Raw genomic sequence first — 19,070 nt, 5'->3', positions numbered from 1 at the left:
TAATAGTGGAAGTAAACTTGAATCATTAAAAATACTTGATTAATTTTTAAAAAGCAAGAAAAAAGAATTGGTAGGAAAAATAAAACAAATATCAAGGTGGTAGATTTAAACCCAACTAAGTAAGTAATTAAGTTACATTTATGGTCCAAGCACTCCAATTAAAATGCAGAGATTGTCAGATTTGACTAAAAAAAAAAAAAAAAGAACCCAAAAAACAAACAACAACAAAAAAAACCACAGCAGAATCCAGATATATGTTACCTACAAAATACTCATTTGACATAAAAAGATGCTGACAGGAAAAATATACTATGCAAACATCAAACAAAAGAAAGTTGAAGTGGACTTAATACTATCAGAAATTTGATTCAGGAAAAGAAATAATACCAGGTATAAAGATGGACATTTTAAAAAAAATTTTCAGTACTTTAAATTTACTCATAAAAACATTCTAAAAATGTACAATTTTTCCTTTTTAGCAAAGTATAATAAAACATAAAAACCCCCAAAACAGAATACTTGACACTTACAATTCAAAATCAAATTAGCAGAATATTGAATATTTACAAAACAATATCTCTTAACAATATTTATAAAGTTACATGCAATTTTGTAGAATTGACTATAGTGATAATTGTATCAATTTATCAAGAAGACATACTGACTATAGTAATCATTTCACTATATACAGTTAACTCATGAACAACATAAGTTTGAACTGTGCAGTCCTCTTACACACAGATTGTTTTCAATAAATATAGTACCTAGATTTTCATTTTACAGATTTTTAAATTAATTAAGTGTGGGGAAAAGTTTGTGTTCAATTAGATATCACAATATTGTGGAATCAAAAGAACTAGGATTTGAGTCCTGATTCTATCCAAGCTGTTTCATCTTCCTGCCCTTGAATGAGTCATTTATCAGTTCCTTTGTTTTTGAAGCAAGATATGCAATACTTGGATTTCTGACTGCCTGGGGTTGGGGCTCCCAACCCCCCAAACTGTTCAAGGGTCACCTGTATATGTTTATCAAATCATCATGTTGTACAACTTGAACATATACAATTTTTATTAAAAAATTAATCTAGAACAAAAGAAGACAAACAAAGTATATGCACACCTAATAACAAGGGTGTAAAAATAACGAAACAGAAACTAATAAAACTGAAAGTAGAAATAGGTTATAATCTATGAATACAGTTAGAAATCTTAATATTCCTCAACAATTGATAGAATAAGTAGACACACCAGTTTAATTGATGTTTATAGAACACACCACCCAATTAGAGCAGAATAAACATTTTCAAGAGCACATAAAACATTCATCTAGATCATATTCTGGGCCATAACATAGGTCTCAATAAATTCAAGAGGATTGAAACCATACAAAGTATATTCTTTCACTGTAGCAGAATCAAACCAGAATTAATAACAGAAAGTTAGCTGGGAAATCCCCAAATATTGGGAAATTAAAACCACACAGTTAAAAATACACCATGGGTCAAAAACGAAATCACAAGGGAAATTAGAAAATATTTTGAACTGAAATGAAAATGAAAATACAACATAACAAAATTTGCAGAATGCTGCTAAAACAGTGCTTAGAGGGAAATTTATAGCATTAAATGATTATATGAGTAAAAAGTTCCAAAATCAATTATCTAAACTTCCACCTGCAAAAAAAATAAAAGCAAATTAAACTTGAAGTAAACCGAAGAAAGAAATAATAAAGATGTGTGGAAACCAATAAAATTTAAGTTGGACAAATAATTAGAGGAAAGGTTATGAAACCAATAGCTCGTTCTCTGAACACATCAATAAAATTGATAAGCCTGATGTTTATTTAGGTTGACCAACTCATCCTTGGTTTGCCTGGGACTTTCCCAGTGTTAGTGCTGAACGTTCCACATTTCAGGATCCCATCAGGCTTGCGTACAACTGGCACAGCTGATCACTTTACTGTACCCAGATTGATCAGGAAGTAGAAAAAATACAGATTAATATATCAAGAATGAGAGATATTTTGAGCTGTATAATTGTTGGGAGACTTACCTGGCCTTTTCAGAATGATCAGCAGCACCCCTAGTCGCTACCCACTAGATGCCAGCAGTATCCTACATTTGTGACCAACAATGATGTCTCCAGTCATTCCTACATGTCCCCTGGGTGGGCCAAATGGCCCTCACTTGACATCCACTGGTCTGATACATATGGGTTAAATGATTAGCAACGGTAGTATCAAGGTAATTCAATGGGGAAAAAATACGCTATTGAATAAATGGTGCTAGAACAATCATATCCTTATAGAAAGAACTGAACCTTCCACTGTATAAAAAATTGACTTTAAATGGGTCATCTACCTAAACATAAGAGCTAAAACTGTAAATCCATCTGTAAGAAAACGTAGGAGAAAATCTTTGTGACCCTGGGTGAGCCAGAGCTTTTTTGGACAAAGCACAGACAATGCAAAAATAATAATAAATTGGGCATCAAAAAAAAAAAAGTCTGCTCTTCAAAGAAATTGCTAAGAAAATGAAAAACAAGCTACAGCCTGAGAGAAAATACCTGCAAAACATAAGTCTAATAAATAACTTGTATTGGAATATATAAAGAACTCTTAAAACCCAATAAAAGAAAAACAACCCAGTGAAATTTGGAAAAAAGATGTCAACAATCACCTTACCAAAGTAGATAGGTGGTAAATGGTAAGTGAAAGCCCATGTAAAGATTCTCAACATCATTAGACATCGGGGAAATTCAAATTAAAACCAAAATGAAGTACAGCTATATAGATACACATCAAGATGGCTAATTTTTTTAGACAAAATAAACTAAAAATATCTGACAATACCAAGTGTTGACAGGTTTGTAGAGCACCTGGAACTCTCATAAAATGCTGATAGGTGTACAAAATGGTACAGCCTCTTTGGAAAACATTTGTCAGTTTCCTGTGAAGTTAAATACCACTTACCATACAATCCAGCACTTCCACTCCTAGGTATCTTTTCAAGAGAAATGAAAACATGTTCACACAAAGACTTATATGTAAGTATTTATGACAGCTTTATCATAATTGCCCCAAAGTGGAAACAACCTAAATGTCCACCACTGGTGAGTGAATGTCCACCACCAGTGAGTGAATAAACAGATTGTGGTAGATCCAAACAATGGAATACTACTTAGTAATAGAAAGAAACAAGCTACTGATACCTACAGTGGCACAGATGAATCTCAAAAACATTTTGTTGAATATAAAAGTCTAACACAGAAGACTACATCCGATGTACTCATCCATATGAATGCTAGACTTACATGAATTCTAGATTTCTGTCATTATGGTGACAGAAATCAGGTCAGTGTTGCCAGGGGCTAAGGGTGGAGGAGAGAGTTGATTGCAAAGGGGTATGGGGCAACTTTTGGGGATGATGGAACCGTTGGGGATGATGTGATTGTGTACAGCTAGGTACAACTAGGCTCCACAAGGTGACTACAGGAATCAAGGTCCTTGTGCGTAGAGGGGCAGAACAGGTGGCAGCTGTGGCAGTGGCAGCAACAGCAGCTGTAAAGACCCTTCACTGAGGGCTTACACTGCCTGGAACAATGATAAGCCCTTTAGATGCATTAACCCATTCAATCTTCAGAATAACCATTTGGGGTGAATACTATTGCTTCCCATTTTTACACATGAGGGAACTGAGCCCCAGAGTGTTTAAGTGGCATGTCCAAAGTCACTCCACTGGTCAGCAGGTGTGGCTGATCCCCAAGTGTGAGCGCTAAATTATGGACTTATCTTGCCTCCTGCATGGAATGCTGTTTTAATGCTTAATTCTATGTGATTGAGCTGCACAATGATATAATACCAATATTTTTTATCCCAACATGACCTTTTGCAATATAAGCTTGTATGGCTACGACACACAAATGGTTAGAGTATTTCAGCCTAAATTGAGATTCCTTGAATTAATCCTCCCCTGGCCAACAAAGAAAAGACACTTCCGGTCTTCCTATGTGTTGCAGGCTGTATTCTCTGGAAGCAGCTGCTAAGACAGAAATTCAGGTGCAAATTCTGTGATACCTGTAAAAGGAAGGGAGAGAAAGCAGGATTGGGTGAAGGGACCAGGCAAACCACAGTGTAGACCCAACAAAGTCCTGGCAAACCCGGTGGGGCGCCCCGGGGTGAGCGTTGCTCAGCAGAGTGGCCCACATGGGACAGGAATGGTCATGCCTTTGTCTCCCCACCTCACTCAGTCACTGGCTGAGGGTTGCCCCAGGGAGCATGTGATCTTGAGCAAGGCCACTCTCTGCAGCAGAAGCAGACCCAAGCTGCGGATCACTCAAGGTTGCCTGCTGACTGTATCCTGCGGTGGGGGAGCATCCTTGGAGTGGGCACCTGGGCATGCACCTCTTAGTCCGTGGCCTGGTGCTGCCCTCAGAATGCTTCCCCATGGCACTGCAGTGTCACTGAGCTATCCCAAGTCCTCCCAGAAGTTTCTCTTTTTAAAATCATTTAACATTATTTCAATGGACATATGGATACTTGAAAAAAGTAAATAAAGTTCGGGAAGTGTTGCCTTGACAAGCTTGACTGAATGATTTTAAACCAAAAACCATCTAACATAATATCAATGTTTTACTTGTAACTAGGTGCTTCTTTTAGCAGTATCATTCATTTATTCATTTAAAGTGTATGGTACACTTTTATGCACCAGGCACTCTCCTGACTATTGAAGATATGAAAACATAAACAATATGGTAAGATTAAATAAATAATGGAAAAGACGAGCTTCTTATCCTCCATGAGCCTAAAATTTACCATGTGAAGACAACAGGGAATCAAGTAACAGTAGAACAGTGTTGCCTGCTTTATGGAGAGCCATAGAGAGGGGTTTTCGACATCTGAGCTACGCCCTGAAGATGAACCACTGGAGTTGGATGGTCGGGTGGAGGGACATCCCTGGTGAAACCAGGAACATAGCAAAGTCAGAAGTGTGAGTAGTCCAGTGAGGATTGTGTAGCATAGGATTGGCAGAATAAGGGGAAGGAAACCTCAAAGGCTGGCTGGGATGGACTGAGAGCAGCCCTGAACACCATGCCAAGGAGGCCGGAGGAATCACATGGAAGCTCAGGACAGACCAAGGCAAATCCATCCTTACGACTGGATAACTCAGTGCATGTGTCTTTCCAGATGGACAGGGTCCTTTCTTTCTTTTTTTTTAAAAAATTATTTATTTATTATCTTTGGCTGCGTTGGGTCTTTGTTGCTGCGCGTGGGGTTTCTCTAGTTGCGGCGAGTGGGGGCTACTCTTCGTTGCAGTGCACGGGCTTCTCATTGTGGTGGCTTCTCTTGTTGTGGAGCACAGGCTCTAGGTGCGTGGGCTTCATTAGTTGCAGCACGCAGGCTCAGTAGTTGTGGCTCGCGGGCTCTAGAGCACAGGCTCAGTAGTTGTGGCACACGGGCTGAGTTGCTCCGTGGCATGTGGGATCTTCCTGGACCAGGGCTCAAACCCCTGTCCCCTGCATTGGCAGGCGGATTCTTAACCACTGCACCACCAGGGAAGCCCTGGACAGGGTCCTTTCTTGTCTTTGCTTAGGGCCTTGTGTCCACACAGGTTTCAGGATTCTTGATTTGCTTTCTTTGCCAACTCATCATATTCTTATTCTCCCATGTCATTTACAACTATAGCTTCTAAAAACATGCTCTTCTGTCCCTTAGGCAAGCAAGTTGGGGAGATCAGGCCACATCAGTAACAGCAAGACCTTGAGCTGCTGTCAGTACCACAACGGAAACACCTTACTCTATGGGCAGCAGGTGAGTGTGCCCACACCATGGGCAATTCCTCCTCTTTTGACAAGTGCCAAAAAGAAGGGAAAGCATTGTTGTTTTATGTCTTTGATTTCTCTTGCAGTTTCTGCTCCATCTATGTGGCTACTTTCAACAGGACTAGATACAGGTACTTTATTTTGATACGATCCCTTAGAAATCAAAGAGAAATCTAATAGATTCACTTAACTCAATCAATTGCTAGAAAAATCCTCTGAATCACACAGCTGATTTACATATGGTAAGTGAAACAGGAATTAGCAAATATTTTCTGAACTTGTAAAATGTTTTTAAGACACTCTGATGAGTCAGTGTTTAATTCTTTCTCCCATAAATAGGACAAAAGATCTTTGCCATGTTTTCTCTTAAGTAAATATATTTTAAAACTGTGCCTCCACAGTGTTTTAATTTTCTTTTCAGCTGTCACTATGATGGACATAGCAGCTGGGATGAAGGATAACACATCACACCTCAACTTTGAATTTCCTGCCTTTTGTTTTCTTGAATCATAGCCTTGATGTTGTTTAAATAGTGCTGTGTATATTTAATTTCTTTTTTCTCTTCGCAAAAACCAAACAATTTTTTTAAATCACCCCACCTTTCATGGTGGGTTATAAAAGTGTTCTTGAGCTGAAATTGAACTGGTCTCTTATTTAAACATATAAAGATATATTTAGGCATTTTCATGCACTGTAATTTATTTTAATTGACTGCTTGGACAGAAATGTATTTGTGTACATTTTATCCATGTCATGTGCTTTGCATTTAAAGATAACACCACTGATAGTGACTGCTAATTGTGTGCACAAATGGTTGGGCAAAGAACATGTATCTTCCAAGGTATATGTACACAAAGTCTGTTCTTTGCTGTTTGCAGACTGTGTCATTTGAGACTCTCCCTCTTCATCTCAGATCCTCCCAAAAGAGACAAAGATATATGGAGTTAGAAGATACTTAGATATTATTTAGCTCAACTACTCAAATGAAGCAGGCACCCACCATTCTCTGGCCTCTGTTTATAACTTTCAGTGATAAGACATTCAGTTCTTCAGAAAGGTAGCCCACTTCATTGTCATTTATCTCTAAGTATTAAAAAATTATTCCTTTTATTGAGCCAGAGTTTCCCTTCCTCTAACTTCTACCTATTTATAGTGCCCTTTAGACCTACACAGAATATGTACAGGGAAGTCTTCAGGAGACAATTCTTACATCTCCTCTTTTGTCCTCTCCAAATGAAAAATTCTCATGTTTGTTCTCTACATCTACATCTCTATTCCTGTGAGAACCTAGATGGGTGGGATGGAGGGTGGGGGAGGGAGGTCCAAGAGAGAGGGAATATAGGCATACATATAGCTGATTCACTTCATTGTACAGCAGAAACTAACACAACATTGTAAAGCAATTATACTCCAATAAAAAATAAAAATAAAGAAAGGCAAAAAAGAAAAGAAAGAAAAATTCTCATTTCCTTCAGCAGTTCCTCACTATCTTGACAACTGCCTCTCAACCCACATCAATTTGTCAACTTTTCTCTTTTGATCAGTTCTTTTTTAATGAAGTATAGTTGATTTACTATATCATATTAGTACCTGAATGTATACAGCATAGTGATTCAATATTTTATAGATCAGGAAAACTAGACAGCTACATGTAAAACAATGAAATCAGACCATTTCCTCACACCATACACAAAAATAAACTCAAAATGAATTAAAGACCTAAACGTGAGACCTGAAACTATAAAACTCTTAGAAAAGAACATAGGCAGAACACTCTTTGACATAAATCATAGCAATATATTTTGCTGTCTCCTAAGGCAAAGGAAACAAAAGCAAACGTAATCAAACAGGACCTAATTAAACTTAAAAGCTTTTGCACAGCAAAGGAAACCATCAACAAAACAAAAAGACAACCTACTAAATGGGAGAAAATATTTGCAAATGACATGACCAGTAAGGGGTTAATATCCAACATATATAAACAGCTCATACAACTCAACAACAAAAAAACAAACAACCCAATTAAAAAATGAATAGAAGAATTGAACAGACATTTTTCCAAAGAAGACATACAAATGGCCAATAAATGGCACATGAGAAGATACTCAACATCACTAATTATTAGAGAAATGCTGATCAAGCCACAATGAGATATCACTTCACATCTGTCAGAATGGCTATCAACAAAAGTCTACAAATAACAAACACAAGGATGTGGAAAAAAGTGAACACTTGTACACTATTGCTGGGAATGTAAATTGGTGCAGCCACTATGGAAAACAGTATGGAGGCTCCTCAAAAAACTAAAAATTGAACTTGCATATGATCCAGCAATTCCACTCCTGGGTATATATCTGAAAAAAATGAAAATGCTGGGGACTTCCCTTGTGGCGCAGTGGTTAAGAATCCACCTTCCAATGCAGGGGACATGTGTTTGAGCCCTGGTCCAGGAAGATCCCATATACCATGGAGCAACTAAGCCCATGCACCACAACTACTGAGCCCGCGTGCCACAACTACTGAAGCTCGCATGCCTAGAGCCCATGCTCCTCAACAAGAGAAGCCACCACAATGAGAAGCTGTGCACTGCAACGAAGAATAGCCCCAGCACGCTGCAGTGAAAACCCAACACAGCCAAAAATAAGTAAATAAATAAATAAAATTTAAAAAAAATAGAAAACACCAATTTGAAAAGATACATGCATCCCAACGTTCATAGCAGCATTATTTACAATAGGCAAGATACAGAAGGAACCCAAGTGTCCATCAACAGATGAATGGATAAAGATGAATGGGTAATGGATATTATACATATATATAAAATATATATTATATATACTTGTATTTTATACACACACACACACACACACACACACACACACACACACACACACACACTGGAATATTACTCAGCCATAACAAATAATTAAATTCTGCCATTTGCAACAACATAGCTGGACCTGGAGAATATGGGATCTAGTGAATGAAATAAGTCAGACAGAGAAAGACAAATATTTTATGTATGTTATCACTTATATGTCTCTTGAGTAATTCTTAAAACTCCTCATGTGTCTTGGATACAGAGGAACATACACGTTCCCCCTTCTTCTTCCTTCCTCTAATACGGCCTTACTAGTGACTTGCCAATTTTGGCAACCAAGTTGCATTCTTGTCTTATAACTAACTTGTACTTCAAAGTTTTTTTTCTTTTCAGAAAAAGCTAAGTCATATCTATTTATCTATTTCGTTTAGTATTTGTCCACTATTGGAACTAAAACATAGGACTTTACATTTAAATCTCATCTTGTTTCTTTCTTCCTTTTCATTGTTCCAGAGTTTTTTGTTTTGTTTTGCTTTTTAAGGATTTTAATTAATTTATTTTTTAGCCGCACTGCTTGGCTTGCAGGATCTTAGTTCCCTGGCCAGGGACCAAACTCGTATCCCCCTACCCCGGCCCCCACTACCCCGCAGTGGAAGTGCACAGTCCCAACCACTGGACCGCCAGGGAATTCCCATTCTGGCGGTTTGTTTGTTTTTTTGTGTGTGTGTGTCATTTCTATCAATAAACATATTAGTTCTTTCTTCAAGCTTAGTTTCAGCTGAAAATCTACCAAACATATCCTTCATTTAAGCCATTGATGAAGACATTTCATAGGATGAGGCTCAATATGGGGCTCCTTGACAAGCCATTAAAAACTCCTTCCCATCCCCAAGTTTCAGTTCATTAATCAACAGCACCCACTTACTGATCCTTCAACCAGCTATCCCTGGCCTAATTTCTGTCTTGTTCAAAAAGATACAATGAAAAACTTTGTTAAATGCCTTACTCAAACTATGCTATGTTTAAACAGTACCTTCTTGACATACAACTTAATAACCCAATCAAGAGTGGATTAGTTGCCCTACTAAGGCTTCAATAGCAAACTATTCTTATGCTTATAATACCAATTCATGTGTTGCATTGCGACCACTTATTTGTGTATTTTTTTGGTCCCAGTTAGATTGTACGTTCTTTGCTGGCAAGGACTAACTCTTCTTATTCACCATTATATCCCTAATACTTACTGGTGGAGCCTGGAAGGTAATAGGTATTCGATAGGTACTGGTTAAATTAGTGAATAAATGAAGAGTGGCATAATGGAATACAACAAAAGAATCAATTTGGAGGATATGTTGTTGGAGGTGTCTGTGGGTGAGTGTAGTAGATTTGCACATAAGTAGGCTTTATGCACAGATTTGGAATTTGGGAGAAAGGGTTGGCCTGACAATATAGATTTTAGAGTAATAGGGACAGCAAGGAAAATTAAAACCAAGACCATGAGTGAGGTTGCTTGGGGAGAGAGAGTTGGATGAGAAGAAAAGGGAAGAAATATGGCATACTGATCAAGAACCTGGGGCTCTAAAGTCAAGCTGCCTGACTATTGGACCGAATGTCAATATTATGACATAGTATGAGTGTGTTTCGTGTTTGGTAATTGCAATCATTGTTGCTTTTGTTGTGGTCATCCATTTACAATGCTTGGTGTCAGTGTATTTATCTCTTGTAAAAATAAACTACAGTGTGTGTGTGTGAAAAAAAAAAAAAGTCAAGGTACCAGAATATAAGTTCTGCCACTTACTTGGACAAGAAATAACCTCATGGGCTTCATTTTCCTCATCTGTAAGATAGGGATGCGATAATAGGTCTTAATTCATATGCTTAATAAGTGGTAAAAGAATTATCAGAGTGGTGGAAGAGGAACTAAGGAAGAAACCAAAGGAGAAAGAGTTTCTAGAGGAAAGTTCTCATCAGCAATATCAGGAACAGGGTGACCTAGGTATTGGAAGAAGCTTCTTTCAAGTGGTAGCAGGAGAAGCCAGATTTTAGTAGCCGGAGGAAAGGCTGGGAGGTAAGCAAGTGGAAACAGCAAGTACTGGTATTTCTCACAAAGGTTGACTGTGGAGGGAAGGAGAGAGGACAGAGGCTAGACAGGGCAGGAAGTCAAGGAATTTTTTTTACTTGTTTTATAGAATAGGCTTGACTTGCACATGGTCACAGGCTGGGGAGGAGGCAACCAGCTGAAAGAAAAAGAATCTGGAATTACAGAAGAGAAAGAGGATAACTAAGCAAGAATAGGACCCAAGCATAGACAGGAAGTAGGAGGGGCTCAAAAGAAAAAAAGGGGCCTCTGTTCCTCACCAGTCTGACCTATTCTTGATGACAAGGGAAGTATGGAACCTACCTTTGCCCAGTAGATTGTTAATAAATGTTGAGACGATTTCCTAGAGTGGGAGGAAAGAAAGAAAGTGGTGTGAACAGATGTTGGTCGATGAGGGGCAGCAAATGATGAGCTCCATATTTTCTGTGACATAGGCAATGATGACATCTTCTGAGAAGGTTAAGTAAGGAGCTTGAGGGGAGCAGTTGAGGGGAAATCCAGAGGGAGCAGACCACGATCAGTGTGAAGATAATTGGTGGAAGCAAGACAGGAGCTTATTATTCAAAATTCAACATGTATTCATTGAGCACCTACTATGTGCCAGGTGCTGTTCTAGGTGCTGAAGATAGAGCAGAGAACAAAACAGACATTTTCCCTGCCTTCCCAAAGCTTACATTTTAGTGGAAGAGCAACTTTGATAGGTTAAGTGTTATGAAAGAAGTTAGAAGGGTGATATGCTACATATCAACTAGGAGGTGGAAGAGAACACTATCTGGATATAGAGTGGTCAGAAAACCAGCACTTAAAAAGTAACATTTGAGTTAAATCCTGGAGCTGTGGAAAGGGCAGTGATGTTCTGATTAATTGGCTCTCAAAAAAAGAAAAAATAAAAGAAAGCTCTGATTTGTAGTTTTGCTGATTTTCATAGTGCTAATACATCACAGCCAGTTTCCAGATACAAACATGACATCACTGAATGCAGAGCTGGGAAGAAAGGCACATATCTGGCTCTGGCAAGCCAGAGGAGCCCTTTCCAGTATACCACTAGAAGAATGTTGCAGATGAAAGAACATTTGAAAAGGAACTTCAGCAGGAAGGACTTCAGGATGATTGGGGACAGGAACGGGGGAGAGAGGCATGTGGAAAGCCGGAGAGGTTGGCAAATGCCAGATTTTCCATGTAACGAGTTGGATCTTATTCTAAATGAAATGGAACAAGATCTGATTTACATTTTAAAAGGATCATTCTCATTGTTATGTGGAGAATGAGTTAGAATAGGGACGAGAATAGAAGCAGGGAGCCAGTTAAGAGTTATTGAAGTTGTCCAAGCAAGAATTAGGATGAGAGCAGTGGAAATAAAAGAAGTGGATATATTTGGAAACATATTTTGGAGGCAGAGGGTAGGAGGACTTACTGGTAAATTAGATGTGACAGTTCAGAGAAGGGAACACTCAAACTGATTCTTCGGTTATCATCTTGACCAACTGGGAGGTTTCTGATGCCATTTATTTAGATGTGGAAGAAAGGAGGAAAATATAGATTTGATTTTGGGAAATTAGTTTGAGATACATAGTACATATCCAGGTGAAAATGTCAAGTAAGCATGTGGATATAGAAATCTGGAACTAAGGAGAAAGATTGCAGATAGAGATATAAATTTGCATGTCACCTGCATCAGACGGTAGTTGAACGATGTGACTGGTTGGGATTATGTAGAAAGAGTGTATTGATAGAGAAAAGATTAACCCCTGAGGAACTTAAGCATTTAGTGGTCAGCTAGAAAGGAGAATTCAGCAAAGGAGATCAGGCGCAGTGACCAAGAAAGAAATAGATCATTGTGCTCTCAGAGAAGCCTGGAGGAGAAAGTATTTCAAGAAGGAGGAAGAAGTCAACTGTGTTGAATGCTGCTGAAAGGTCAAGTAACATGAAGACAGAGAAGCGTCCACAGGATGAAGCAACATGGAGGTCTGGGTGGCCTTGACTAGAGACATTCCAGGGCCTGGTGCTGCAGAATGAATGAGGGCAACACCACTAACTCTGACATGGCAAAGCAGAAGGCTAACTCTGCTCAGCCTGTTCCATCCCAGAGTCAGCCTCTCCTCTGGACAAGTTGGTGCAGCTGTTTGGGGAAGAAAGCAGGAGGCTGACAGTCAGTCTCAGTATCACCCACTAAATAGCTGTATGATTCTAATAAGCCAAGTAACCTCTCTAGACCCTCATGTTCTCATCAGTAAAATTAGATGCTCTGAAATTCTATTTATTCATTTACTCATTCAGCAAATATGTATCAAGCAGCTCTTCTAGGCCAGATCCTGAATAAGAAAAAGACCATGTCCCTGCCCTTGAATAATTGTCTCTAATTTACTGACTTGCATTATGAACTTCTTATGTCTGTATATGTGGCTTACCTCCCCAACAAGATGGTAGCGTCCTTGAAGCTGTATTTTTCTCATCTTTGTGTCCTCCACAGGGCCTAATACAATGTCTGGCACATACTGTGCACTTAATATCAGGGCCATGATTATGTTACACTATTAAAAATAATATTTATTATTTTCTGATTCATGTACAAATCCTGACTCTGCCATTTATTATTTGGGCAAATTACTTAACCTGTTTCCTTAGCTGTAAAATGAGATTATAATAGTATCTATATCATAATGTATGATAAAAATTAAAATGAGTGCCTGGAATGGAATAAGCTATTATCATTAATAATATGTGCTCATGGTAGAAAATTCAGAAAAATCAGGATTTATTAAAAAGTAAACTAAATTACTCATGGCTTCACAACTAGAGGTAATTAATGCTAATATTTTGATGTATGTCCTCACTCTTCTCTTTGCATGATGCAAAGAATTATATGCTGAACTCAAGTGGTTCAAATAGCAGTTATGTATGAGTGTGCTTTTATTGGAAATATCTTGTAGAACTCTTAATATTATGCCTTTTATCTTCCCTTCATGCAAAATAGAGTGAAATTATGTTAATTCTACTATGTTTTCAAAAATGTGTATATTAAAAGCTACCAGTTATTGAGTCTTTGAATCCTAAGCATTTTGTATACATTATCCTACTGACTTATCACTACAATACATTCTAGTAGGTATTATTCCCATTTTATTGAGGAGGAAAATGAGAGTCAGAGAACATGGTATGACTGTTGTTTACCAGTATTCACTTCTCCTCTCTTTCTGGGCACATGTGAGTGGTTATCTTCTGCCATGTTGATATTAGTTGTGGCCATATCAATTTTGGTCAATGAAGTGTGAGCAGAAGTGATGTGGGTTACTTCTGGAGAGGAACATTTAATTCCTTTTTAAAAAGTTTTTTATTTGTTAAAAAAAATTTTCTTTTTGGCACACCATGCAGCATGCAGGATCTTAGTTCCCTGACCAGGGATTGAACCCTGCAGTGGAAGCACAGAGTCTTAACTACTGGACTGCCAGGGAAGTCCCAGAACATCTAATTCCTCATGCTTAACTCTCCACCAATCTTTCCTCTGCCATGGTGATCATGGAAACCAGTATGGATGTGGAGAGTTAAAGCTGAGCCATTGTGAGGAGAACAGCTGTGCTGGAGGGTTGCCAGACCTGTGTCAGACTTTGCCTGAGCAAGAAATAAAGCTTTTTTGTTTGAAGCCACTGAAAATTTGAGATTGTTTGTTACCACTGCATAGCTTGGCCAGTCCTGACTAAGGCAGAGTGCTTAAAAGACTCCCCAAGTTCACAGAGCTTGTAAGTAGAGCAGCCAGGATTTGGACCCAGATCTGCAAAAAGCCCATGTTCAATAGTTTATCTAAGAAGGGTTAGACAAAGATTTTGTGAGAGATGGAGAGTGAAACTGCTATAACAGTTACTGTCATCAGCTTTCTTATTTCACCTTGAATATGGTAATGATAGCATCATCTTTGAAGTTGTATGGCATTTCTCCAGATCTGCACATGTTGGGGAAGAAATAAGCAAAACAGGATAATCTTACCAGTTATGGTGGGATATGTGTTTTCAACATTGTGAGACAATAAGGAAAAGTCACATTACAATTGTGAAGCAAAGAGAGTTGGTGGCAAAGTTTGAAAACAGGAAGCATCTGAATGAAATCGTGTTAATTAAAAACCTTTACACAGCAAGCAGTTTCAACAATAAATCCTTCAGTGGAAATTCTGGGAGGCCACTCTAACCCTCTTGGGGAGGCAAAGGTGATAAAATTGATAAGTCAAGCAATTGGATAAAAGGTTTTAAAGACAGAAATTGCTGAGTACCTGGCCAGGTTGAGTGGGTGAAAGAGGGTGAAACAGGCAGAACACAAAAACAGTCATAGTTTTCAGACTATGCCGATGGTTAAAGCAGTATAAATCCCTATATGATATGAAGAACCGTGACAGGAGCTCCCTAACTTGTGGAGAGAGTCCTGCACCACCAGAATCTGATTGCTGGGGTATCATTTCCAAACACTGCAGCAGAAGCCATGTAGTTAGCTTTTGTCAATTTCATCCTTCATGGTGGAAGAAATTAAATTTGAATATAGCTCCTAATTTATTCAAAGAAATTAAAGACAGCATCTTCTTAGTGTCTCTAACCCATCAGCACAACCCGACCAAATTAGGCACTTTTTAAAGTCAGAACATTAATTAAAAGGAAAAGGGGGGCTTCCCTGGTGGCTCAGTGGCTAAGAATCCGCCTGCCAATGCAGGGGACACGGGTTTGAGCCCTGGTCGGGGAAGATCTCACATGCCGTGGAGCAACTAAGCCCAGTGTGCCACAATCACTGAGCCTGTGCTCTAGAGCCCATGAGCCACAACTAGTGAGCCCACGTGCCACAACTACTGAAGCCCACATGCCTAGAGCCCGTGCTCCACAATAAGAGAAGCCACCGCAATGAGAGGCTTGCGCGCCACAATGAAGAGTAGCCCCTCTCGCAGCAACTAGAGAAAGCCCATGCACAGCAACAAAGACCCAACACAGCCAAAACTAAAAAAATTAATTAATGTTTTTTAAAAAAGGAAAAGGGATCTCTTTCTTGGGTCAGTATACAAAGAAGGAAATAGTTCCAACTGCTTCTTTCCTTACTCTCTTAGCTCTGATCCCAAGACAGGATGTTATCATGGTCCTTAGGGATGGGTGACAAATGAAGTGCTAATGGATCCCTTGGACTAAATCTCAGATGCATGTGGGTCTTTGCCAAAGCTCTTGTCCAGGGAGAACCAAAGGAAAAGGACTGGGTCTTAGTGCATCATCTGAACAGAATGAATGTAATATCAACTGCTGTAACCCAGGCTGTGACTCGGTTCTGGCAAATTCTAGTGCTCCTCATCAGCTCCACTGATGAGAAACAGGCCTACTTTTCATGAGGTTGTCTCCACCATGGCTATTACATCAGAATCAGGGGCTTCATCAGTGCTGGCTTGATTGCCTTACCTGATATAAGAAATTTTTTTTTTTTTTTTTTTGCGGTACACGGGCCTCTCACTGTTGTGGCCTCTCCCGTCGCAGAGCACAGGCTCCGGACGCGCAGGCTCAGCGGCCATGGCTCACGGGCCCAGCCGCTCCGCCCCACGCGGGATCCTCCCGGACCGGGGCACGAACCCGTGTCCGCTGCATTGGCAGGCAGACTCTCAACCACTGCGCCACCAGGGAAGCCCGATATAAGACATTTATATTCAAGAATTAAAGCATTTGTGTGGTCAAGTTATGCAAAGCATTACAAGGCTGTCTGCAATTCCCTGGCATCCTAAACTAACATACTCAAATGCTAAACCTAAACATATTCAAAATAATGTTCACTCCACCTTTTCTCAATGGGAAGATAATCATAATATATCATAAGAAATTCCTCACAATGAAGATGCATTTTTGTCATCTTGATGGAGTCTCCTTCTGTGCAAGTAAAAATATTTTACTCTCTCATTAGCCCTTCATATGGGTGTAAAGAGAGCTCTATGTATCAGAGTTATGTACGGTTACCTAGCTTGTGGGCCAAAAGCACAGCTTTGGCTTCCAGGGACACAGAACATATCCCTAATTTGTAGCTTGGTGATGTTCAATCCCCCCCTAGCAAAAAAATCAGAAATTGTCTGTAGTTGAAGTTCTAATACTTTCCAATCTCAGCACTTCTCTGCTTACTAAAGGAACATCTCAATTTCTGTGCTGGCAGGTATCATAAAGAGAGTCCACACTCATTCAACAAACATTTAGTAAACATCTAGTATGGGCTTCCCTGGTGGTGCAGGTGTTACGAACCTGCCTGACAATGCAGGGGACACGGGTTCGATCCCTGGTCCGGGAGGATCCCACATGCTGCAGAGCAACAAAGCCCGTGCACCACAACTACTGAAGCCTGCACGCCTAGAGCCCGTACTCCACAACAAGAGAAGCCACTGCAATGATAAGCCCGCACACCGCAACGAAGAGTAGCCCCCTGTCACCGCAACTGGAGAAAGCCCGTGCAGCAACGAAGACCCAAAGCAGCCAAAAATAAAATAAATTAAATAAAATTTTTAAAAAAATCTACTATGTGCTGGCCTGTGCTAGATAGTAGGGACCCAAACTCAATTCATACCTCCTCCCAAATATGTAGTCTGAACTTGGAGTTGGACAGAACCTGGTTGGAATTTTGGCTCTGCTTTTTACTAGCATTGTGACTTTGGGCTAGAAACTTAACCTCCCTAAGAGTCCATCCTCTCATCTATGAGCGTGGACAATAAATGTATACATTTTACAGGGTCTTGTAAATACTGAATGATTGACATAGTGAATTAGAACAGTGCCTGGCTCATAAGACCTTCTATTGTTAGTCTCATCTTATGGGGAAACTGAGGATGAAAGAGTGAAGAAATTGGCTAGTAGGAGGCAGAGATAGAAGTTACACTAGGTTTTCCTGAAACCATGCTATGTCCTGCTTTTTCCTGAGAGGCATCAGCATCTTACAGGGCATAGATGTCTCTCCATTTTGCTGTCCACAGTGGCTGTTTCATCTTAAGCCTGATTCATAACACATCACCATCGTAGGATGGCTGTTATAGAAGTCAGGGCTACATACGTCCTTGTTTCCACCCTCTTGGGAAAGAAGATTGACCTTAGATGTCTTTCACTTAAAAGCAAGAAAAAATGTCTCCTGATATCACTTTGGTCAGGACTGGGTCACATGGCCATTGAAGCCAGTCACTTGGAGATGTCCTTGGAGCTTTGGAGCCCTTGGGATTTTCAGGGCATTTCTTTCCTTCATGACTTACTCACTTAACTTAACTTATTATATTCTTAAAACCTTTAAGCTTGGAGAGACTTAAACATGTTTAACGATCAATGGTTTAAGCTGTGATGATGGATAATTGACTATAACAGAGAAAGATGGTAAAATTGATAGTATAATGTTCCCAAGAAAGCAGGAGGGGATAGGAGCCAAAGCAGAGCTGGAGGGGGGACTGGCCTTAGGTAGGGGGCACTCCTCCTCTATTATAACAGGAGACAAGGAGGGGCAGATGGGTCCCGGGTTAGGCAGGTGACTGACCATTGTTCCTTTCAGCACTCTGAGTGGGGCCACAGTTTCAGCCTCATTTACTTCCACAGAGACAAGTTCTCTGCCATCCAGGATGCTGCTGATCCCTGCCTGAAGACACTACCAAAAAGTGTGCCCTTACCCAGAGTGCCAGCATTCCTAGTTGGGCTTTTCCTGTCCGGGTTTGCCATTGGAGAGCATGCTTAAGACGCATATTTGGTTTCCTTTTTGGATAATGCCTTCTTCTCCAGTCACTGCCACCTCACGACAAGCTCTGGCTCTGCTTTGGGCCAGGGGTCCAAGAGGTTTAGGCACAGGCTTGCAGGGTAACGTAAATGAAGAAAGCTAGGAATACACCCTCCATACTTACTAAAGTTCTTTTAAGGAAAGCTATCTCTCCCAAGATATGTATTAATTACAAAGGGGAAAAACGATAACTTCGCAGTAGAAAAATGGGGTAGACACCTCTTAACCCATTGATCAAGGTTAACAATCAATCATCAGAAATAAGATAAATTGACTTCATGTACTTCCTGATACAATGAACTCAGAAGGGTACATCATTTCTGTGATATTCATGCCAAAAATGCCTACCACAATCTAATCATGAGAAGACATCAGACCAACTCAAATCAAGAGTCATTCTGGGGCTTCCCTGGTGGCGCAGTTGTTGAGAGTCCGCCTGCCAATGCAGAGGACGTGGGTTCGTGCCCCGGTCCGGGAAGATCCCACATGCCGCGGAGCGGCTGGGCCCGTGAGCCATGGCCACTGAGCCTGCGCGTCTAGAGCATGTGCTCCGCAACGGGAGAGGCCACAACCGTGAGAGGCCCGCGTACCG

The sequence above is a fragment of the Neophocaena asiaeorientalis genome, unplaced genomic scaffold (genome assembly GCF_003031525.2).
Source record: "Neophocaena asiaeorientalis asiaeorientalis breed wild unplaced genomic scaffold, Neophocaena_asiaeorientalis_V1.1 scaffold62, whole genome shotgun sequence".
NCBI lineage: Eukaryota > Metazoa > Chordata > Mammalia > Artiodactyla > Phocoenidae > Neophocaena > Neophocaena asiaeorientalis.
This window is presented reverse-complemented; position numbering follows the sequence as displayed.